This window comes from Cyprinodon tularosa, unplaced genomic scaffold, assembly GCF_016077235.1.
Source record: "Cyprinodon tularosa strain WSP-4 unplaced genomic scaffold, ASM1607723v1 ctg534, whole genome shotgun sequence".
NCBI lineage: Eukaryota > Metazoa > Chordata > Actinopteri > Cyprinodontiformes > Cyprinodontidae > Cyprinodon > Cyprinodon tularosa.
The window spans coordinates 82,603-108,105 of NW_024039268.1; the positions used below are offsets into that span (position 1 = coordinate 82,603).

At 41.9% G+C, this 25,503-nt stretch overlaps 1 pseudogene; it reads right to left on the reverse strand.

Annotated features, from left to right (window-relative positions):
* Positions 1-1,240: 1,240 nt before the first annotated feature.
* On the reverse strand, positions 1,241-24,531 carry LOC119796081 (annotated as a pseudogene).
* Between the last annotated feature and the right edge of the window lie 972 nt (positions 24,532-25,503).

The window sequence follows — 25,503 nt, forward strand, 5'->3', positions numbered from 1 at the left end:
TCTCCAGGATCAGATCTGTTTCCAGGGAAAAACATCACTTTGTCCACACAGGTTCAGGGCTTCCAAAGAAGACCTATTGTTCACACATGTGGGGGTTTCTTAGAGCTGACAGTCGCTAATGAAAGTGTCATGATCTTGGCACTGATGGCGGGCTTAATGGCTCATTCCATTCACCTGTCCAACTCTGCCCAGATGCTCATCTTATCCTCCTGCTTTTATTTAAACTGCCCCAGCCATTGGGGAAAGATTATTGCTCGTTCTCTAGTTCTCGTTGGCCAGTGGTGAGAGGGGTTTTTAGCTAAACATAGTGTTTCTGATTCCCTGATTCTGACCAGTTCTGTTTTTCAACCACTGAGCCTGTTTGTTCCCTGAGCAGGTTGGCTGAACTGTTCTAATTTGTTTATGACATGACTTCGGACTTCTGGGCAACTCTGGGTGGGCACCGCATCCTGTTGGCAGCCCACCAGCGGGATACTACCTTGTTCTATGGCCTTGGACTGAAATGTAAAACCAGGTTAGTGACTCTCATTGACAATCATCCTCCATCAGATTATCATGGTCACTAACCTGTGTTTCTGTCCAAAAGAGCTTCAGTGAAAGACACCCTAGCCGCTGATCCACAGCCCGCTCTTGCTTAAATAAACGCTTTGAACTATCCAGCTGTCTGTCTCACTTTGAATACTGGGTCCTTCTGTCCTGTGTTGTAGAAGAAAGCTACCCCGATTTCTGACATGAAATGAACAAAGTTTTAGAGCAACATATGGATTATGGATATTGCTTAGTTTGATCCTAATGTGAACATTATTCTGTTTGTATAGATTTAAACACAAAAGTATTAAACCCAGATTACTTCTACAGGTTTGAACATTTTTTTTTGTTTGAACTCCTCCACCCTGCTGGGGCCGGACTGGAAAGGCTTCCTGAGTCCATCTGAGGTCCTCGATCGCTCCACACCTGTTTTAGCTAACCTGCTAACAATGAGCCACAGTGGTGGTTCATCAGCAGGAACAACAAAAATTTTCAGCAGGATCTAAAGGTTTCTGCAGGTGAACATGGAGATAGAATGAATGGAGAGAAATAGAGGAAACACCCAAAGAAAAAAGATCTCAGCATCTGAAACTGCTGCAGCTCTCAGAGAATCAGAAAGACAGAGCAGCTTTTCAGATCTGATCCAGGAAGTTCAGTGGGTATATTAAATCAAAGAGAGAGAACTTTCTGAGCTTTACAACAGCATCCGCTAAATTTAACATTAAAGTTCATTAAAAGTTTGATAAAACTGTTCAGGATTCTTTTTAAATTCATCTTTTCACATGTTATAGATTATTTTATTCTCAATTTTAATTTGGATGGAAAAAATATCAACATGATATTATGGAGACGATGAAAACAAAGAGAAAAAGGAGTGAAAACAAACAAATCTCTAAACTCAGAGTTCATCATCAGGATCCAGTCAGAGTCTCTTTAAACTCAAACTGCTGCAGCTTCAACCTCTGAGGATCATCAGGACACAGATCAGCTTCTCTCCTCCACTAAGATCAGATCCTCCACAACCTGCAGAGAGAAGAAGGATGAAGAGAGGAGATCAGTGAGTGTTTCCAGCCTCTCTCTCTCCATCAGCTGTCAGTCAGTGATGCAGCACATCCAGGATAAAGAGCAGCAGGGACTTCAGTCCTGTTCAGAGCAGCTGTGGAGCAGAGCCAGCTTCCTTTCAGCTCTCATCTTAACGTGTTGGAGTGAACACACTGAGCTCCAAGCTCACACAGCTCAACACATTTTTAGCATCCAGTCTGGTTCCTCTGCAGGTTTCCCTCCAGTCCACAGTGGAAACCACCTGCTGAGAGTCCTGAAGGCTTCATTGCTGCACAAACACTGTAGTGATGGATTTACTGCTGCTACATGTTAGCTGCTGCTCCATTTAGACACAGAAACTCTGGCTGCTGATCAACATCTCATCTGTTTCTGAAATATCAGCTGACTAAGAAACATGGAGGCTGTCCCTGAACACATCTGGATGAGACTAATGACAGAAGGACACATGTCCAGATGTGCTGAGTGGACTTCTGTAGAAAGACCACATGGTGACTAAATGGAATGATGGTTTGTGAAATCAGAGCCACTGATTTCCAGGCTGCATTCAGACTGATCTCAGAGCTGTGGCTAAGATGAAACTGATCAGTTGTTTCCTGTTGAAATGAGAGAACAAAGAGTCTGAGATCAGATCTGATGCTCCCACAGTTTGATGGATGAGGACCACTGTCTCTAGACATGTTGGAAGGCTGGCAGCTGGAATCCAGCTTCATTTCCTGGAGACATGAACACAACAACAACAGTCGTCTTCACATCAACACAAACACAGGAACACAACCAGCTTCTGGCTCCTCTGATTGGCTGATTGCTGTCTCTGTGTCCAATCAGGAAGCCTGTCACCGTTCTCCTCCCACTGAGAAGCTGCAGCTTTACTGGAAACACTGGATCTTTGCTTTGATACTAACTGGGTTTAGAACAATCCTGCTGACAGCAGCTGGACTCACTCCAACCATCTACTTACAGAATCTGCAGTTTGTAGTCTGGACTCTTTACAAGATCCAGCAGCTGCTGAACATCTGACTCCTTCAGGTTGTTTCTCCTCAGGTCCAGTTCTGTCAGATGGGAGGGGTTTGACTTCAGAGCTGAGACCAGAGAATCACAGCTGATCTTTGATAGACCGCACTCCATCAACCTGGATAAAGAACAGAAAGATGTGAGCTGATCCAACAGGATGCAGGTTAGAACAGTCCAACAGAAGCAGTTAAAGAGCTCTCATTAATATTAATGCCAACATGCTGCTGCTCCAATAAAGACCTGCTGACTTCAGCTCTTTATCTCTGTCAGCTCCACCAGCAGCTCCATCAATACAAACTCAGCTTCTGCTGCCAAATTCTTCAAGTTTCACAGAAAAAAAACAAGTTGTGGAGAACTTTGGAGGAGAGATGAACAAATAGAGATGAATGCAGATCAATTCAACTAGATGATCAATTATTCCACAGTAGGGCTGCACAATACTGGAAAAACTGACATTAGGATTTTTTCTAACTCTGCATCACATAAAGTGTGAAATGAAAAAAAGTGAAGCTAGCATCCTGTTGATGATGAACCTGCACTGATCGTACCCCTTTTCATCTTCCATGTTTTGGTCTGTATTTTAGAGTTCTTCTTTTTCTTTTCTATTGCTTTTATTGGAGCTCAGTAGCGGCCCATGCCTAGGTGGATCTCTGCACACAGTGTGTGTCAGCTACCCTTTGTTCAGCCCTAGGCCTTGTGAGCTGGGTTGTGTGTTGGTGTTTCTGCCCTGCTTGCTCCTCCTCTTTGCTGGTTATGGTGATGGGGATCCTGAACAGAGGATAGAAATCCCTGCCTCTTTCTCTCTCTCTCCACGCCCCCCTGATGGACACCCTGCTGCTGGACATCATCATCGTCATCATCATCATCATGTATTGACTTCCACTGATTTTCAGTCATTTTAACCCTTTCTATTCCCTGATCCTGACATGAACCCTAAAGCTAACTGTTAGCTAACAGCTCAACAGGAGCAGAAAAATGTCCTCACTTTACAACAAGCGGTCCTCATTTTGATGGTGAAATCAGAAAAATGGTGGTCACTCTGATGATCACACAGACACATCCAATCATTTGCTCTACCCCACTGATACAGACACTTCCATCCATTCTAGTTTTTGTTAACCTGTGTTTGATCCTAAATCAATGTTTCTCTCTGCACCTTGTGGCATGGTCTCCAGTTTTTAGGACCCTGAGCCATAACACCCTGAAAATGAATGACAGGAAGTTTAGTTCATTTCCATCCTCCATGACTCTGCCAACTTCAGCTTTGCTTTCTATGTTAGGATATGAACTGAAGGCTCCAAGTCCAAAGACCAACTCAGGAAAAGATTGATTAGAATAGAAGATATGAACTTTGTTTTCCAGCTGATTCTATCAAATTCTTCACAGAAATATCAACTGAACTATTTTAAAGACATCCTGTAGAATAACTAACCTGATGAAGGTTAGAAAGAGATCTAGAACCTTCTACCAGTGCTGACCCAGTTCTCCCTGAACTAGAACTGGTTCTGAACTCAGTTCAAGCAGGTTCAGATCAACTGATTCATGTTCATAGTTCTCTACCTAAATATTCTGAACTCAGTTCACAGCTCCTACTGGAACTAGTTCTCCTTTATTTATCTTCATGTGCTGAAATAAAGTCCAAACATAAACAGGTAATGATGTCCTTCAGTAATCAGTGTCTGGATGATCCAACAGCCCAGTGGTTCCCAGTCCTGGGTCTCATTTAGAAAACATTGGTAGGATCCAGACTAAAAGTTTACGGATGGCAAACGCCTGAAAATGGAGCAGGACAAAAAAATCCTGATTTCTAAAACTCTGTGAACAAAACCAGCAGTTTTCCTTTCTAGATCCCAGCTGCAGCTCAAAGTTTGTGTCCAAGGCTCCACCTCATGTTCAGGCCTCTTCAAGCCTCCATCCAAGCAGAAATGGTCCATCAAAGCACAGCATGAATGTCATTGTGTCTTTAAATGAGCCAGCTGATCAATGTTACTTCATGGTTCTCTGGGCTGCATCTCCGTCCACAAACCAAGAAGAAATCCCTCAGAGGAACCTGAGAGCTTTAAGGTTGGAGCCTTCAGTTCATGTCCTGACATAGAAAGCAAAGCTGAAGATGGCAGAGTCGCGTTTAAAGGCCTAAATGACTGATGGAGTTTCTCACAGAGCAGAACTGGGTCTCTGCTGCCCAATGGCAGCGACAGCAGAACCTGAGCGCCTAAGGAGAAATGCTGCTGCTCTATCTCTAGGAAATTTACTAAAGTTTACCCCCCAAAAATGGGACAATCTTTAGTTCACCTTAAACAGAACAACATTAAATGACGTCAAGATGAGCTTCGTTCACTTGATGTTTCTCACTTCAAAAACTGCAATGTTCAGTTCAAAGTTCTCAGAAATGTGAGTTCAGCTCAGAAATACATCCATGGATTAAACTAAATGACACATAAGGGTTTTTATTTCTTCTATCTTCCTCTTTATCAGCAGTTTTTTCTTCTTTTTAATCAAACCATAAAAACAAGGGAGAAATTCTCTGGAAGAATCTCCAGATGGGCAGGGACACTAAAGCCTAACAATGCCTCCACCTTCCAGTCTAGATCCATCCAGCCTCCCTGGATCTGCTACTGAGAGATGCAGCAGCAGCAGCGGGAGCTCAGGGCCTCGTACAGAGGAGGAGAACGGGAGAACCAAGTGTCCTCTCCAGGACTGCGCTGTTTAACTCCACTCTGATTTTCCTGCCTTAAATTCAGCCTTCTCTCTTTCTGAATCTTTGTTTCCTAGTCCATGCCTGTGCGTACTTGGGGGCGCGTAATAAAAAAAAAACTGATGCTAGAATACTGCAGTTACTATAATTAATATTAGGGTACGAAACTAGTACCAATTAAATAAATAAATATCATCTATAAGTTACTGATTGCACTTTTATAAACAAGCAACAGAGTGTTTTGATCTGTGGAACAAATGTTAGCATTTCAAAATAATAGCTAATTCTGAACTATAATACATTTTATCAACAAAAACCTTTGTTTTCCTTTATAAAACTAGATATTTTGAGTCAGACAGGAGTTCTGAAGACTGCTGGTAAAATGGACAAGCAAATACTATCAACAATTCTGGTTCTTAGCCACAGCCGTCTGAAAGGAAAATGGGATTGTTTCCCTTTTATTAATACTTCTTTGTTACTGTTTTAATTTGTTGACAACCCTGTGAGTTAGATCAGGTATAAATAGCAGGTTTTATTTATTTTATAGAGTATAAGAACACCAGATGCCACCTAAACACCTGCTATTTTTTGTTAGAATAGTTTGGGTTCCACATAATAACAGTGCTATTTAATTTACTATTTCTACTTCTAGAAAAAGGATAAAGACAAACAGAGGAACACTATTTACATTGATTTTATTTTAAATAGAATTCCACACAATCAATAAGTAAATTAGTACAAACAATAATGTCTGGTGAAAATGCTTGAATCTGGCTGTTTTGAATATTATTACTTTACATATTAGATAGTGTAATATTATCTTTTATAATTGTTAAGAGTGATTTTATATTTAAATAAACTTAGGCTCTTTCTTAGTGTTGTGCTTTGTAGATGATGCCACTAAAAAGAAAATAGGCATAAGGAGCTATTTAAACAGTCAGACAGTAACATAGGATGATATAAAAGACTGAAACATTTAAAAACACACTTGTATAATAGTAATATTACATGATTATAGGAAACACAGATATCCAGTATGTCATGATGGATTTCAGAAAAGCCCAGTATGCAGAACACCACGGAGACAGATGAAAAGCTTACGAGACATCCCCTTGAGGGGAATGTCCCGAGTGGAGAGCCATACCTCCTGACCGACGGTGTACTCTGGGGCAGGACGTCTCCTTGAATCAGCGAAGCATTTAGTTGTCTCCGAGGAGCGGTTGAGTGTAGCGATGGTGTCCCTCCAAATGTGTTGACAACGACGGATGTGATGGTTGACTGATTGAACTGAAATCTCTCTCTCGTCTGCAGGAAAAAGAGGAGGTTGATAACCAAGACTAACCTGAAATGGTGACTGGCCGGTGGAAGCTGACTTGAGAGAGTTGTGGGCGTATTCAATCCAAGTGAGGTGTTGGCTCCAGTCGGTGGGGTTATTGGAGGTTAGACAAGACAGCTGCTGGTTCATTCTTTCAGTTTGGCTGTTTGACTGTGAATGATAACCTGAGGTGAGTGAAGACTTACAGTTAAGTGCTGAGCAGAAGGCTTTCCAAACTTGAGAAATGAACTGGGGTCCACAGTCCGAAAGGATTTCCTGGGGGATTCCATGAAGACGGAAGACGTGTTTTACTAGGATCTGAGCGGTTTGAAAGGCCGTGGGAAGCTTCCTGAGGGGGATTAAATGGCAGGATTTCGAAAATCGGTCAACAATGGTAAAGATTGTAGACATACCTCGGGAGATGGGAAGACCAGTGACGAAGTCAATAGCGATGTGAGACCAGGGACGAGTGGGAACTGGAAGAGGATGCAACAGACCTGAGGGTGGTTGATGTGAGGTTTTGTTTCTGGCGCAGGTAGGGCAAGCCATAACATAGTCCTTGACATCCTTGTGCAGGGTAGGCCACCAGAAACGTCTAGAGATTAGGGCGATGGTTCTGCTCACCCCCGGATGAGCGGAAAACTTGGCTGTATGCATCCATTGTATCAGGCGTGATCTGACTGAAGAAGGGACATAAGTTCTGTTTGGGTGATTTCCCAGGTAACCACTCCAACAGTGCAGGAAGCGGGAAGAACAGGTTCAGGCGTCTCGGATTGATCAGTGGAATAAAGACGAGAGAGAGAATTGGGTTTGATGTTCTTGTATCCGGGTCTGTAAGAGATTATGAGATTGAAGGGTGAGAAGAAAAGTGACCACCTTGACTGCCGAGGATTGGCTTGTTTGGCAGATTGGATGTAGGCTAGGTTCTTGTGATCAGTCCAAACAAGAACCGGGTGCTCAGCTCCCTCAAGCCAGTGTCTGAATTGAAAAAAACCATGATTCCTTGGTTTAGAGCTGTATCTGGCTCGGATCCTGTTATCCATCCTAATTGTCAGGCGGATTAATTCCTCAAGAGTTGCTGGTTCGTCGAGGGTTGCAAGCTCATCTTTAATGTTTTCGTTTAAAGCCTTAAAATAAGCACTTTTTAAGGCACATTGATTCCATCCGGAAGCTGCGGCTTTGACCCGGAAGTTTATTGAGAAGTCAGCTACTGAAGAATTCCCCTGTCTAAGATTCAAAAGAGCACGAGAGTCTACTGTTTGGTCCGTTTCTTGGTTAAATACTTGAGAAAACTCTGAAACAAAATCAGAGTATTGACAACTAAGGCTTTCTTCGGAGGCAAACCTTGCCTGCGCCCACTCTAGGGCTCTTCCGGTCAATTGGGACAAAATAAAAGTTATTTTCTTATGATCCGTTGGGAAACTGCCAGGAGAGTTTTGAAAAATCAAACGGCATTGAAACAAAAATCCCTTACAGTCTTTCATATTACCTGAAAACTTTTCAGGAAGACTAGGTCGGAACTCAGGTGATGACGTCACCGCCGGTGACCTCGGAGGCGGAACTGGACCCGGAAATGGTTGTGCTACCGGCGTGGCGTTAGCACTGCTCAAGTTGTTAGCAAGCTTTGAATCATCTGGTTCTGTATTTCAATGTGGGTGTTTAACTCACGAAGGGAGTTCTGATTAATACCTTGAGGAGTCCGGGTTTGGCTTTGAGAGAGGAACTGTTGGGTCCAGGAATTGTTTAGTTCAGCAGAGTTCAGTAACCGCTTCAGCGTCTTGCTTCTAGCGTGAGGGCAGACCTTGACTTTGGGTTTCCAGCTCTTAGTCCAGAGCAGCATGAGAATCCAGAGAAGAGTCTTCAGGTTTGGCTCAGAGGGCAGGCTCGGCAGGTTAAGCTCATCCAGAGCTTACAAGGGAAAACTGGATTCCAAACTGGATAAACACTGCGGCGTTGAGGCAAGGTCTGAAGGTTATATACTGGAGGATCCTCCTGATGATGAGATGCGCCTCAGGTGTGTCGAAGGCTCAGCTCAGGAGGATCCACGGAGAACTCTGCTGGAGAAAGGTGGAACTTCTCCAGATCCCAACACAGTAATAATGATGCAGGGCAGCTTGAAGTTGAAGCAGCGGGCCCTTCAATGCTTCAAGTGATGTCTTAATGATTTTAAGAAGAACCAAATGATTTATATACAATATAAATATCATTTTGTATTTGATGTGGCTGAATTTAGGGAAGTCAAACAATGAGTGATGATGTTGCAGCACAGGTAGAAAGAGAAGTGGCTTCAGGTGATAGTTTCATTTTGTTCAGTAAATGGATTCTGTGATCTCTTTTGGAGCTCACAAATGATGCCGCATGAATTTTAGTATAGTTTGCCTGATTAACGTGTTTGTCTGGTTGGCTGTTTTCTCCACTTCACTGCTGTATTATGTACGAAGTTTGTTTGGAATGTTCCCATAAAATTAGGGCTGCAACTAATGATTATTTTGCAAATTGATTCCTCTGTCGATTATTTCTTTGATTAATAATCGCAGAGCCAAAGGTTCCCTAAAGAAGATTTTTTTACGACACTAAACCAGGTGAAACGCTTGAGGTGTTCTAGGTGCAGAATATTGACAGAATTTTTTTTATCTTTAAATGCAAAATATTTTTATATTTTACGATCATAATAATATACAATATGATTCCTGCTCTAACTGGGTCGCTCTGTCAGCTAAAGGCATGAGTCTCTATACTCCAGTTAATGATTAATCAATTACTCAATTAGTTGACGATTATTTAAATAATGAATTAATACGATATATTGTTTCAGCCCTGGATATGAGCGACACAGAGTAACTACAGCCCAGATTCACAACTTGCATAGTGAAGTTAATATTTTAAAAGCTCAGTGTCAGTTCCTTTTATAGTTCCAGTACTCATCTAAATACAGTATTTATTTGCCTCCCATTGAATGCATTATTTTGCTTGATACAGAGAGAGCATATCAGATTAAAAAAAACAGTGGGGTCTACCTCAGGACAATTCTATGTCTTCAAAAGAAAATACAGGATAAATCTATATATAACAGACATATTTAGACTATATTTGGTTAAATAGGCACGTATTAACCTACTGTCTTAGTCGCAGGTGAGTTCAAATGAAACCCCTTTCAAAGTGGGAAAAATCCTAATTCCTGAATTATCTATCTGATCGAATTCAGTTTGTTCATGTTAATGACAGATCTTCAACATGCTCAAAGGTTACCTGTGGAGTACCACAGGGATCAGTGCCAGGGTCAATTCTCTTTACTTTATACATGCTCCCAATCGGTAGAGTTATTAGACAGCATGGGATTAATTTCCACTGTTATGCTGATGATACCCAGCTATATCTGTCTATAATCCAGATGAAGCTAACCCATTACATAGATTACAGGCATGTCTGAAGACATAAAAACCTGGATGACTCTTAACTTTCTGCTTCTGAATGCAGACAAAACAGAAGTTATAGTCTTTGGACCAGAGTCTCTGAAAAAGAAGCTGATTAGTCAGTCACTTCATTTGGATGGGATTAAACTGATTTCAGATAATAAAGTAAAAAATCTTGGTGTTGTTTTTGATCAGGACCTGTCATTTAAATCCCAGATCAAAGAGGTTTCTAGAATTTCCTTCTTTCATCTGAGGAATATTGCAAAAATGAGAAATCTCCTGTCCAGGGGTGATGCTGAGAAACTAGTCCATGCATTTGTTACTTCAAGGCTGGACTATTGTAATTCTTTACTATCAGGAAGTCCACAAACTGTAGTTAAAAGCCTTCAGCTGATCCAAAATGCTGCAGCCAGAGTTCTGATGAAAATGAAAAAGAGAGATCATATCTCTCCTATCCTGGCTTCTCTTCATTGGCTTCCTGTTAAATCCAGAATAGAATTTAAAATCCTCCTTCTCACATATAAAGCCTTAAATGGCCAAGCTCCATCTGATATCAGAGATCTGATTGTTCCTTATGTTCCTAACAGAGCACTTCGCTCTCAATCTGCAGGTTTACTAGTGGTTCCTAGAATTTCTAAAAGTAGAATGGGGGGCAGATCTTTTAGTTCTCAGGCTCCTCTCCTGTGGAACCAACTACCAATTTTAGTCCGTGAGGCAGACACCCTGTCTACTTTTAAGGCTAGGCTTAAAATTTTCCTTTTTGATAAAGCTTATAGTTAGGGTGGCTCAGGTTATCCTGAGCTATCTCTATAGTTATGCTGCTATAGGTTTAGACTTCTGGAGGACATAGGGGCCCCATTTTTCATCATTCTGCTTCATTCTCTCTCTATCTCCTATTCTGCCGAATCTGTTAGTTCAATCTCTAACGTTCTGCTCTCTCTGCTTTTCCTCAGAGTAGCTTTGCCTCGTCTGTTCCTGTTTGGCTGTGACGCCATCCTGGAAAGAAACATCAGCTGTGCTGCTTCCATCAGCACCTGGATGGAGATGTTTAAAGATGCTGGAGATCGGCCTGTTTTCCAGTGTGGTCCTGTTTCTCTGACCGTGACTGAGTGGATGTGCTGTCTTCGTCCTCTGGCATGGGAGCTGGCTCGGAGCTCGTCTTCCTGGCTGTGTGTTTCCTGGACGGGGCCGCCTCTTACAGCTGCTTTTTGTATTTCTGCTTCTGTCTCCTTGAACCCCAGTCGGCCTCGGCAGATGGCCGCTCACACTGAGCCTGGTTCTGCTGGAGGTTTCTTCCTGTTAAAAGGGAGTTTTTCCTCTCCACTGTCGCTACAAGCATGTTTAGTGTGAGTGATTGTATTTGAGTCAATGAGTCAATGCAATCAACTGGTTTTCCTTAGATAGAAAACTTTGTATCAATTTGACTGTATGATCTGGTTGAACTGTAAAGTGCCTTAAGATGACATGTGTTGTGAATTTGGCGCTATATAAATAAACTGACTTGAATTAAATTGAATTGAATCAGAGCCGCTGATGCTTCAAACATTGATAAACAGCATCTAGTGTGTGTAGTGATTATAAAATTAGTATAAATCTAGCAATAAATGAAACTAAAGACAAATAGTGTCCCTACCAAGTTTGAAATCAAACCTACACCCTTAATCAGCCATATGTCTGCAGGTTAGAGTCAACACAACTTTACCATCAGAAATTTCAGCACTAAACTAAAACATGGTGACTGACATCAATTTCTGTAGTTTAGAGAGGGGAGACTGGAGAAAACCACAGAGCTGCTTCACTACACCATCTTCCAGGTCGTTCCTGCTAAGGTCCAGTTCTAATCATTAGACTGAAAGCTAAAGTCCCAGATTACTGGCCCTCAGTTCCCACTAGGCCAGAGGTCCTCTGAGCGATGAGGGCCCTCAGAGTGACTATCTGGAGTCCGTCTCTCGTTATCCAGTCCGCTAACGATCTTCTGTAGCCCTTTAAGTTCCACTCTAGCAGCCAAACAGCAGCTTCCAGTAGTCCATGTTAGTGAACAGCTAGCTTAGCTTCACTCTAACTCTCAAGTTCATCCAGCAACAAAGAAAACAAACACACAGCCCAACAGCTTCTCCTTCAAACTCTACTGGGTCCTGCTAACCTGACGTTCTTCTTGTTATGTTTTTTATTGGCGGATGGCAACCAACTTAAGGTGCATTTACTGCCACCTACCAGAATGGAGTGTGGTTATCAGTGATGTCAGAGGGAAGTTATTAATTCATACCTCAATGGTATGAACAAAACTGCATATTATCTATGGATCAACAGTGTTTTCTAAAAATCTAATTAACTGATTTCTAGCAAAATTAGATGCATTTCCTAGAAAGTTTATAATTGAAAATCCAAATTTTTTCTCTATTTAGTGTTTACTTTAAATGCTGACGTTCCTATGAATACTAATCACATTCCGTTAATACATGTTCCGCTGTTTCTATCTGATTACAGTGATTACATATCCTTGTGTCATGTTTCCCTATTCTGAAAAGAGAAATATTAAGTCCAGTATGACCAATTCTAAGTCAAGATATTATTACCTCTTCTTTCCGCCTTCCTTTTGTACAACTCTTACCGCCCCCCCACAGTCTTCTGAATTTTATATGGATCTCTATCAGTGTCATGATTATCCCATTGTTACTGCCAAATCTTACAGCTTTTATTTTGAATTATAGATTTACCCTCACCTTTGCTTAAAGGAATACCTAAGTTAATATCTGATTTTAAGGCCTGTTTAGCCAATATATCTACTTCTTCATTTCCTTCAATCCCTACATGAGCAGGAATGCAGACAAATCGAACAAAAATATTCTTATTATGAAGCTAACCTAATAGTTTATATATATCTAATAACAAATCTAATCTACAAGACTTGTCAGATTTGATACTTAATAATGGAGCTTGACTATCTGATGCAATAATATAATTATTTCCTTCTTTAACATTTTGTTAGGTTTAAACACCAAACACCTTATTCAACCCGCACAAAAGAAAGACACAGAGAACTGAGTATAATTCACTTGCAAGGAGAGGGGATCAGAAACTGCATTCAGTTACAATCTCCAACTCACTCTGAAGCAGTCTCTGCTCTCCAAGCTTTTTATTAAGGAACGCCCTGGCTACAATGTGGTTCCGACTGCTAAAAGGGAGGGGGGGATGAAACCAGTCGGAACCAGAAGTTCTGTATAACATCATACAACATCATAAGATAGGGAGAGCTTCCACTCCTTATCTGGTGCTAGTGTGTACAGTTCTCCGTGTTCTCGTCTTGACCCGGCTGACCTTCAGCATTCTCCTGGACAGACTAATAGCAAACATTAGTAATACAGCAAGTAAGTAAAACATTTCAACACTCTGTGTAATATAAGTAAGACAGGAATATGCAAATGTGTAAGTATAAATGTATAAGTATAATATGATTAAAGTAATATGATTAAAGTAGAATAACTTGTAGAATTAATCCAACACATTTTCATCAAGCAACCATTCTAAAGCTATCATAATGGCAATTAATTCAACTGTAAAAACTGCTAGATGATCTGTTGTTCTCCTTTTAATCATGACTTTATGGTGTGGGATATTCACAGCTGCTCCTGTTCTGCCACTATTTGGATCTTTAGAACTGTCTGTAAATATAATTACACTATCTTTAAATCTTCCAAAATAATTATTAACTACAACCCATTCTGGAGTCTTTCCCTTTTTATTAAATTCCCCCAATTGCAGATCAACTTCTGGTGCGATGAATAACCATGGTGGAATTGGAGACTGTGGAACCGTAAAGCCAAACTGAAACTGAGTCAAACCAAGATTTTGAGCTTTTATATCTCCAATTAATCCAAAGCTATTATAATCAGATTTATGATGCTCCCAGCAGTCCTGTAGCACAGCCTTAGTTGGATGATTATAATTATGGCCCTGTAGGTTTACCCAATACATTTACATTAGTTTCAATCTTCTTAATCTTTATATGTTCAGATACATTTTCAGAACTATGCACTTTAATTAAAGTTTCTGCTAATAGCTCTGCTTTTTCTTTATTACTAACAGCTATCTTCCCATTAAATTCTAGAACATGTAAGGAAAGCTTTTTCTTAACACCATTCATTCTCTTAATAACTCTCCATACCTCAGATAATTTGGTTTTCTCTTACAATAGAATTACAATACTGTCTCCAACATGCCTTCTTAGCTGCTCTAATAGTTTTCCCAACTATAGCTTGTGCTTTTTTATATTTAATTAATGCCTCAAAGGTATGGCATCTCCTCACCAATTTAAAAGCTTTATTTCTTCCCCTTATAGCAGCACTACATTCTTCATTCCACCATAGAATAGACTTTTTATTTCCTCCCCCCCTGCTTTAGAAATTGCAGTTTTAGCTGCATTAACAATAACAGATAAAACTTGAATGCAAATTATATGAGGCTTAATTATGAAATCAGAAATTTATTTTTTAAACTAGACCCTTACTAATGAGACTTCTTGCATATTACTGGAATATAACTAACACTTGAATCAGCGCAGTGGCAAAGGAATAAATGGTCGATCATCATACAGTAGCTCATATTTCCCATAAACACTTTGTCTGGTAGAGACTTCTTTTCAAACTTGAGCATGATAGAGAAACTATCACTTCTTTCCCCATTTTTATTTCTTTTCAACCGTTTAATTTTAACTACCATCCTGCAGTAGCAGTTTCTGTAGTTGCAGTCAGTTAGTTTCACTGCTGACACTGATTGCTGAGAGGACGCTGAGAGGACGCTGCCGTGTTTGTCGCCGCTTCTCGCATCCAACCTTTTTTTTTTTTTTTTTATCCCTCCTTTTTACCTGTCCTTTTATCCTTTTATCCTTCCTGGTTGTTTAAAATACTAACGCCGCATCGGAATCCCTCTACTGTGGATGCTCCAACGTGGATGACCCGGTCCAATCTCGGCTGGCTACCGTACCGCCCGGACAAAGTAATCAAAGTAAACAACTCGCCGGAGGGCTACAGCTGCGGCTCGGTCACCGGCTCGTCAACTCGCCTGGAGCTAGTAGCATGCTAAGCTAGGCTGCTAACAACCACACATCCCACCATGTCTTGTTTTACTTACTCTGCAATGGAACTCAGGAACATCATCCCACATGCGCTCCCAGACTGCCTTGAGGTGATAAAATCTCTTCGGCACTTGCGCCGTCCACCTTATGTGCATCGGGCTACCAGGCATAAGTTTGTTTACCTGGCTTCAACTATGGCTGTGCCGGCCATCAGGGCAAACTCACTTCGGCGACGCCATCGACCTGGGCCACGCCCACCACCTGTCCTTCTGAGCCCCCTGGTTAGTGCGTCTGCCAACACCGTCTCTGCTGTCACACTGCCTCAACCTGCCTCTTTCATGTTACTGAATGTTCGCTCACTCAACAACAAGGCCTTACTTCTACATGAAATTATTCTGGATAAAACTTTGGACTTTCTCTGCCTGACCGAAACATGGCAGAATCCTCATGAATTTATCACACTTAATCAAGCTACTCCCTCTGGATATTCTTACATCCAAAAGCCTTGCAGCTGCGGCCGTGGCGGCGGCTTGGCTGTTATACACCGCACTGACATCCAGTTAAAAGAAATCCCAGTCACAACATCATCATTTGAGTGCCTTTACTTCATGCTGCCTGGTGCCACACAGCTCCAGGTGGTTCTTGTCTACCACCCCCCGAAAGCCTCCTCCTGCTTTCTACAGGAATTCTCGGACCTGCTGGCTTCGGTCTGCCCCATGTCCCCAGCTACTCTCATACTGGGTGACTTTAACATCCATGTAGACTCCAGCAGCTGATCCTTCGCTGTGGATTTTCTCTCATTGTTGGACTGTTTTGACATTAAACAACATTTACAGGGGCACATGCCAAGGGGCACACCCTGGACCTGGTGTGCTGTGTTGGATTAAGCCCCTTCAATCTCTGCTGCACAGACCTGGCTGTTTCCGACCACCAAGCCATTCTGTTCTCTGTCCCACTGTCCCTCCCTAAGCAGCCTAAAAAAAGGTTAATCACATACAGGAACATAAAGTGTGTGTGTATACCTACACTGGCTAACATCCTAGCTGCCAACCTCGCCATCCACCCCTCTAACCGCACTGTTGACGGCTTGGTGGAACACTATAACAGCGCCCTCGCCCTCAGCCTGGACTCTGTTGCTCCACTCATCACCAAAAAGGTCTCCTACACCCGCCCCGCTCCCTGGTTTACCCCAGAGCTGCGGAGGCTTAAGTCCATGGGGTGCCGGCTTGAGAGGCTTTACAAAAGATCCGGCCTGACTGTCCACCTCGAAGCCTACGGAGACCACGTCAAGTGCTACAAAGAGGCTCTCACCCAGGCAAAAACACTCCACTACTCAACACTTATAAATAGCCAACAAAAGCATCCGAAATTGCTTTTTTCCACCATCAATCGTCTTCTTGACCCCCCCGATGCGCCGCAACCTTCTGATGCCGCTGATCTCTGCTCCAGATTCCTGGACTTTCTCCAACAGAAAGTGGCCACCATCCACCAGCAGCTCCAGGCATCTACACCTCCCCCGCCGGCCACACTATCTCGGCAGGACATATACTATCCTTCTGCCTGCCCACCACAGCACTGCCTCCCTACTTTCTCTCTGTTGGATGCTGATCAAGTCCTCGCCCTTTTGACCAAAGCTGGGACCTCATCCTGCAGCCTGGATCCACTACCCACGACCCTTGTGAAGGCCTGTCTCCCCACCATCTGCCCCCTGGTGGCTGACATCATCAACGCCTCACTTGGCTCTGGTGTGGTACCCTCCAGCTTCAAGCTGGCGGCCGTGACTCCAACACTTAAAAAGCCAGGCCTGGACCCAGATGACCCCAACAACTACTGTCCGATCTCTAACCTTCCGTTCCTGAGCAAGATCTTGGAAAGAGCAGTGGCTGCTCAGCTACAACATCACATGTCCCACCATGAGCTCTTTGAACCTTTCCAATCGGGCTTTAGACCCCATCACAGCACCGAAACCGCCCTCATTAAAATAACAAACGACCTCCTGATTGCTGCAGATGACGGCCTTGTCTCCGTCCTCATCCTCCTTGACCTCTCTGCTGCCTTTGACACTATTTCCCACTCGATCCTCCTCTCCCGTCTCTCAGACCTCACCGGCCTCACCGATATCACTCTCTCTTGGTTTCAGTCTTACCTCTCCAACCGTAAACAATATATCACTCTGCAAGGCTCCAACTCATCAACTGCAACAGTTAAACATGGCGTTCCTCAGGGATCTGTCCTTGGTCCCCTGCTGTTTACCATCTACTTGCTCCCCCTCGGTCAGATCATCCGCAACCACGGACTCAGTTTCCACTGTTACGCAGACGACACCCAACTGTATGTCAGCACTATGCCCTCCTCACAACTCCCACAAATACAACTTAACAACTGCCTCCTTGATATCAAAACCTGGATGACCAACAACCTTCTGAAACTCAACACCCACAAAACCGAGCTCATGGTGGTGGCCCCAGCACCGCTGCTCAGGAAGGTTGGAGACCTCACCTTGGTCATTGATGGCTGTCCCACCTCCCCATCGCCCAAAGTGCGGAACCTGGGTGTCATTTTGGACTCCACACTCTCACTCAGTTTCCACATCCAGAGCATCACTAAATCTGCCTTCTTTCATCTCCGTAACATCTCAAGACTCCGGCCGTCACTTACCAACTCAGTCACCGAAACTCTCATTCATTCATTTGTCATCTCCCGTCTGGACTACTGCAATGGTGTCCTGTCTGGGCTGCCCAACAAAGCTCTAGACAGATTGCAGTACGTCCAGAACTCAGCTGCCAGGGTGTTAACCCACACCAAGCCCTGGCAGCACATCACCCCCATCCTCAAGAAACTCCATTGGCTGCCAATCAAACAACGCATCAGCTACAAAATCCTCCTCCTCACTTACAAAGCACTTCATTCTCTGCCACCCAAGTACATCACTGACCTTCTTCACCCGCTCACTCAGTCACGGTCCCTGCGCTCCACCAGCAAGAACTTACTTTCCATCCCCCGTACCAGACTCAAGACCTTAAGCAACAGGGCTTTCTGTGCAGTGGCCCCGGCTCTTTGGAATGCCCTCCCCCCTCCTATCCGTTCCGCAACTTCCCTGACACAGTTCCAAAACCACCTTAAAACACACCTTTTCTCTCTTGCCTACCCTTCCTAACCCCCTCCCTGTCCCTACCCCCCCTTACTTCACCTCTTGTAAAGCGACCTTGGGTGTCCTGAAAGGCGGTATATAAATCAAAGTTATTATTATTATTATTATTATTATTATTATTCCTGATACATTAGATTTAATGTCATCCACTGGCACATCAGGAGAAATACCTAAAATAACGCTGCACACATATGTCTTGTTATTCAGCATTCTCCCCATCACATTTTCACCTAGGACTTTTTTTATATTCAGTGCCCTTTCTTTTTGCTTAATATCATTGCAAATGATCAATAAAGCTCCATCTCTCAACACTTTAACGTATTTCACTTTTCCAACCAGTGAGTTGATTTCTTTAGTAAGTTAAATTGGATTCCACTTACCAAAGGACACACCCTCTTTGATCGTTTTCAAAACTATTTTAAACTCTGTCATCACAACTGTTTCTTCTTCAGCCTCAGAGACAGACAGACGATTCTGTATGTTGTCTTGATTTTTTACGTTTGTGTTTAGCTTTTTGAGTATACCATATTCCTTCATTTTCCCCACCATCACATCCCTCCTCCATTTCCGTAAGATCGCTTCCTGACACGTCATTTCCCTCTCTCCAACCATTCACAGCCTGGCCGTCCACCGCCAAATCCTAACCTCCCACACTGCCCATTCGGACATTTATTAGCTTGAATGAATATGTAACCCAGATTTCTCAAATGCATTTTTCTAGTCAAAATGAACATTCCAGATATCTAAAATAATATTCTTCTATCTGAGAATGAATTCTGACGAGGATGAATTCTAATTTCAGATCTCCATAATAGAGTTACTGCTGGTCATGATTACTATTTCATATGTCAAAAATGAATATAACATTACAGATATGTGTATATTTCAGTGTAATTTATTTTAGTCTAATGTCATTTGGGATATCCGAAAGTAACAAACCAATACACATAAATGGGGAAAGGAGACGTCATTTGTCCTAGTAAGAATTACATTTCAGATATCTGAAATACTTTAGATAGGAAGAATGTTATCTAAGATATCTGAAATGTTCATTTTGACGAGGAAGAAATGAATTTGAAACATCAGAAATACATATTAAGTTAAGCTAATAAATGTCAAAAGGGCCACATCGAATTTGTAAAGATTTCTAGGTTTTTGAGAGTTTATTCTTACTAGTACGATTATATTTTTGGAAGCCTAAAATGTAATTTCTGCTAGCAAACATGTCATTTAGGATATCTATATGTCCATTTCTGGCTAGTAGGAATAGAGTTTTTACTAGGAAGAATCTTTTTTTAGACATCAACTAATGGAACAATACAGCTTCTAATAAATGTTAAAATGGCCTGCCATACTCCTCCTCTCCTATCTCCTCTAACACTCAACCAAACTCTCTCCTTCTGCTATTCTTTTGTTTTTTTCCCCTCACACCTGTGCTGCCTTCACAGACCATACTGCTGTAGGAAAATACAATGTTAACTGGCAATTCCCCACAAAATAAAAATAACTTATTTTAAACAATGAAAACATAGTTATAATAACTTTATATGAACTTTAAATGAACTAAAACAAAAGGATATAATAAATGAACTTATCCTTGCTATTTATTATCTTAAATTTCTTTTATGTTTTCCTATCCGGGTTACATTACTTTATATCTGAAAAGATACCTGCCTTGTTTCCTGCTCGTTCTGGATAGAATAAAAAGCACTTTAACCTAAACCTCCCAGAATTATATATTATTTTAAGACTAACTTCATTGATAATAAGGAGATTTCAGTTTGTTCATGTTAATGACAGATCTTCCACATGCTCAAAGGTTACCTGTGGAGTACCACAGGGATCAGTGCTAGGACCAATTCTCTTTACTTTATACATGCTCCCAATCGGTAGAGTTATTAGACAGCATGGGATTAATTTCCACTGTTATGCTGATGATACCCAGCTATATCTGTCTATAATCCAGATGAAGCTAACCCATTACATAGATTACAGGCATGTCTGAAGACATAAAAACCTGGATGACTCTTAACTTTCTGCTTCTGAATGCAGACAAAACAGAAGTTATAGTCTTTGGACCAGAGTCTTTGAAAAAGAAGCTGATTAGTCAGTCACTTCATTTGGATGGGATTAAACTGATTTCAGATAATAAAGTAAAAAATCTTGGTGTTGTTTTTGATCAGGACCTGTCATTTAAATCCCATATCAAAGAGGTTTCTAGAATTTCCTTCTTTCATCTGAGGAATATTGCAAAAATTAGCAATCTCCTGTCCAGGGGTGATGCTGAGAAACTAGTCCATGCATTTGTTACTTCAAGGCTGGACTATTGTAATTCTTTACTATCAGGAAGTCCACAAACTGTAGTTAAAAGCCTTCAGCTGATCCAAAATGCTGCAGCCAGAGTTCTGATGAAAATGAAAAAGAGAGATCATATCTCTCCTATCCTGGCTTCTCTTTATTATTAAAGGGGAACTTTGTTTTTTGTTTTTCCATTGGCATGTTCTACTCACCCATATGAGTTTTGTGTCATTTGGAGCTGTTCTGAAGATATTCCGTTAGGTTATATCCAAGTAACGTCTTCCTATGGGCAACGACTTGAAGGCACAAACTAAACTGTTCATCATTTATCATTTATGATACGCCAGCATTCATAACATGTAGGCCAATCACTGTCCCCCAGACATCCGCCGTTATATTTTTATATTTATATCTTTTAAAAACAAAGCAGAGTGTGTATGACGTCATCCGCATGCTCCGGCTACCGTTCATTCATCCTGTCCGCTGAACTGCTGCTAGTTTTACTCACATGCCTGGAAGATGTCTAGTGCTGCTACCACGGATGATCTCGCTCTCCAAATGGAATTGAACAATTGAGATTAGCTAGAATGAATAGAAGCGGTAGAGCGTAGCCGCCTGTGGCCCGGGCTGCCTGTCACAACTCCAGTATATTTACATATAATATCCATATACAGACATCTAAGCTCTAAAGTTGTGGCTTCTATTTTAAAGGCCGTCCATCTGCCTGCTGACATTCAGTCATCCCAACAGAGGAAGGACACCAGCCACAGAGGAGAGGCTGGAGAGGAGGATCAGATGTTTGCTGCAGTGAGGACACAGGTCTCCTTTACCACCCATAATATTGGGTCATATCAGATCACCAGAACCAAGATGGAGGAACTCTGAATCAGCTCTAAGGTTACTGATCAGTCCCCTGATGAAGCATCATTGGCTCACAGAGACATGGCTCCAACCCTCTCTGACAGCTGTCAGATTAAAGAGGACAGGTTCTCTCTGACCCTGTCCAACACAACAGCAGCTTCAGGACAAAGCTGAGGAGGAGGAACCTGCTGCTGCCATCAGTGTTTTATTGTTTTTAAGCTTTTATTGTCGTCTTCTTAAACATTATTTTTCATTATAATTGTTCCAACATTCTTGTGGTTCTGGTTCTACTCCAGAGGAACCAAACACCATTCTAGATGTAAAGATATAGATAAGAAATGAGAAATAAAGCCATCTTATTTTGTCTAACCGTCTGAATCCTTCCCAAATCAAACTGAAACATCTTCAATACTATAATTTCACTAATTCTACTCATTTTGTTACATCCCAACAAAACATTTTAAAAGTTTTAAGAACAGGGAAAAAAAGTCCAATATTTGATAATGTTGATGATGTTTGAATAAACAGAGAAAACTCACATCAGTTTCTTCACTTTGCAGATTGAACTCTCCAGTATCTCACACAGACGCTTCATTCCAGAGTTTCCTAAGGTTCCCTCTACATAGATCTCATCTATTATCACTTCAGTCAGATGAAGGTTGGACTTCAGAGCTGAGGCCACAATTTCACAGTCAGCCTCATAGAGAGAACAGCCACCAAGTCTGTGAGTAGAGGAGAAATAAAGTCAGTTCTAATGAAATCAGACAATCTGGATAATAAACACAGACTAAAACATGATGAGCAAACAGTGATGTCATCATCTGATGAACATCTGCTCTCCACATCAAGGCCCAAACCTCTGGGAGGAGACAGAGCGTTTGGGTCAAGCAGCATTTTTTCATGTGAAAGCAGTGAAAGTTCTCCCAGTAATTAGAAGAGGCTGGAATGTCTAAAGGGTTAAAGCTCATGTCTCTGCAGGTCTTTATGGAGGACATCTAACAGCTTCAACAAAGGCTGCAGATGAAGTGTTGATGAGGAAAATGGTTCCAAACTCTGGAAGCAGAGTTCTCAGAGCTTTGGGAGGATCTGAAGGAAACTAGGACTCGTACAGAAATGACATTTTCTGAAACCAGACAAATTAACACATTTTGGCTCTAATTTACAAACTCAGGGAAATCTATGGCAAGAGGAAAAGTTGGTTCTGGGTCCAAACAACTCGTCTCCATGGCAACAGCAGCAATGCAGGGATTGATCTGAATGGTCCAAGTTTCCATCAAAGCTAAACAGTGATTTTATAAAAACATTCAAAGAGACTAAAAAGGTGAATTCTGGGCTAACAGCCCAATGAGTGAAGAGGAGTTTAAAGGTTCTGATGGGTCTCTGGTTGATTGGATCTTTAGTGAAAACACAGATTTTCTACAATCTGAAGGTTTTCTATTCATTTCAATGGAACCTGAAAACATATATTGAAAATTTTAAATTTGATCCAAATCTCTAAACAGTTAAAGAGCAAAAATGTCCAGAAGCATCTAGAACCATGAAGAAGAACCAGGAGGACAATAGAGCTGAATCAGCATCACACCATGAAGACATCTGGACTCACCGAGCCTTTCTGCAGTTCCTCACAGCTGGAACCAGTCTACGTCGTCTATCATCTGATGTGTTGCACTTCTCCAGGTCTAACTCATCCAGAACATCTAACATCTGCAGCATGTAGGCCAGAGCTGAGCACTGGATCTCTGAGAGCAAACAAGTCCAGGTGGCCATTTTTACTCCTGAGGGATTTCTCCATGACTTTCTTCATGAAGTCCTCCAGAGATGTTTCTCTGTATTTTTCTCCCAGGAAGTTCTCCACCACCTCTGTGTTCCTGCTGGTGAAGCAGTGGAGCATGTAGACTGCAGCCAGAAACTCCTGGAAGCTCAGATGAATGAAAGAGTAGACTGAGGTGTCGTCCATCCCTCTCTCCTCTTTAAAGATCTCAGTGAACATTCCTGAGAACATTGAAGCATCTTTGATGTTGATGCCACACTTTTCCAGGTCTGGTTTATAGAAGATCAGGTTTCCCTCCAGCAGCTGCTCAAAGGCAGAGACTGAACCATCTTGATGTTCTCTGGAGTCCATGGAGACTCTGTCTTCTGACCTCCATCATACTTGATAATTTTCCGTTCAATCTGAAGCTTCAGGAAGCGGATGTACATCCCAGTCAGGGTCTTTGGCAGCTCTCCTCCATCTCTGGTCTCCAATAAACCCTCCAGAACATCAGCAGTGATCCAGCAGAAGACGGGAATGGGACACATAATGAAGAGACTTTTTAATCTTTTAATGTGGGAGATGATCCTGCTGGCCTTCTCTTCATTTCTCAACCTCTTCCTGAAGTACTCCTCCTTCTGTGGGTCGGTGAACCCTCTGACCTCTGTCACCATGCCAACAAACTCAGGAGGGATCTGATTGGCTGCAGCAGGTCTTGTGGTTATCCAGAGGAGAGCCTTTGGAAGCAGTTTCCCTTTGATGAGGTTAGTCAGCAGAACATCCACTGAGGTGGACTCAGTCACATCAGTCAGGATCTCATCACGGTGGAGAGAAAGTCGACTCTCATCCAGACCATCTAAGATGAACAGAACCTGGAAGTTTTCAAAGCTGTGGATCCTTTCATCTCTGATTGGCTTAAAGTGTTTATGAATCAGTTCCACCAAGCTGAACTTTTCCTCTTTCAGAACATTCAGCTGTCTGAAGGTGAATGGAAATATGAACTGGATGTTCTGGTTGGTTCTGCCTTCAGCCCAGTCCAGAGTGAACTTCTGTGTTAAGACTGTTTTCCCGATGCCAGCCACGCCCATCGTCATCACGGTTCTGATCCGACTCCTTCCTTCTGGTGATTTGAAGATGTCTTCTGATCTGATTGTTTCTCCTGGTATGTTTTGTTTCCAGGATGCTGCTTCAATCCTTCTGACCTCATGTTCATCGTTGACCTCTGTAGTCTTTCCCTTTGTGATGTAGAGCTCTGTGTAGATCTCATCCAGAAAGGTTTCCTTTCCAGCTTTAGCAACGCCTTCAGAGACACGTTCAAACTCCTTCTTCAGAGACGCTTTAAGGTCACGTTGACATCGACCAACAACCTCTGAATAAAGAGACAAAGATAGAAAAAAAAATTAGAAAAAAACAAAGAAAAAGAACGATTTCTGACATTTCTTTTTAACACAGGTGTCAATGCCGAGAGGTATTTCCTGTATCCAACCAGTTTCTTATGCACAAAGAGTTTGTGCTGCTGTCCAAATAAAAGATTATATTATGAAAAAGTCCTTGCAGCAAACAAATAAATCCCTGATATCTCAAAAACCATGAGGGCAGCTGTCACTTAACCAGAGCCGGCCTATCCTCTATTGGGCCCTAAGCTAAATTAGATGTTGGGGCCCTTTTCTGATTCTATGAATTACAGCCAGATGATCAGGTCATTCACACCTGCTATAAACTTATTGTAGATCTGCTAATGCTGTTTTATTAGTTTTATTTATCTTTAAAATGGTAAATGGCCTGTACTTATATAGTGCTGTTTCAACTCAGAGGACTTGACCAAAGTGGTTTACACTACATTCAGTCATTCACCCATTCACGCACACACTCACACACTGATGGTGGCAAACTACATGGTGGTTCATATTACATGACAGAAGCGAGGCTGCCGTACACTGGCTCCACCGGGTCCTCTGACCACCATCAGTGAATTATCTAGTATCAATAAAGGTAATAAAATAAACAAACTATTATGCAGTGTATTTAACGTAAAAGTGTAATTTTTATAGCAACAGCATGATTAAATCAAACATTAGATATTAAGCATGTTCTTAAATATTGGAAATAATTTCTACCTGGTTTCAGGAATCTTTTTAAGCCTAGCCTAGACATGGTGTCTGCCTCATGGACTAAAACTGTTAGATGGTTCCACAGGAGACTAGAGGATCCTGGTAACTAAAAGATCTGTATGCCATTCTACTTTGAGAAATTCTAGGAACCACTAGTAAACTCCTGAGGCTTCTGTAAGGCATATTGTGTCTCTTCCTGTTTTGGTTGTTGTTCAGTAGATCTACATGCTTTGG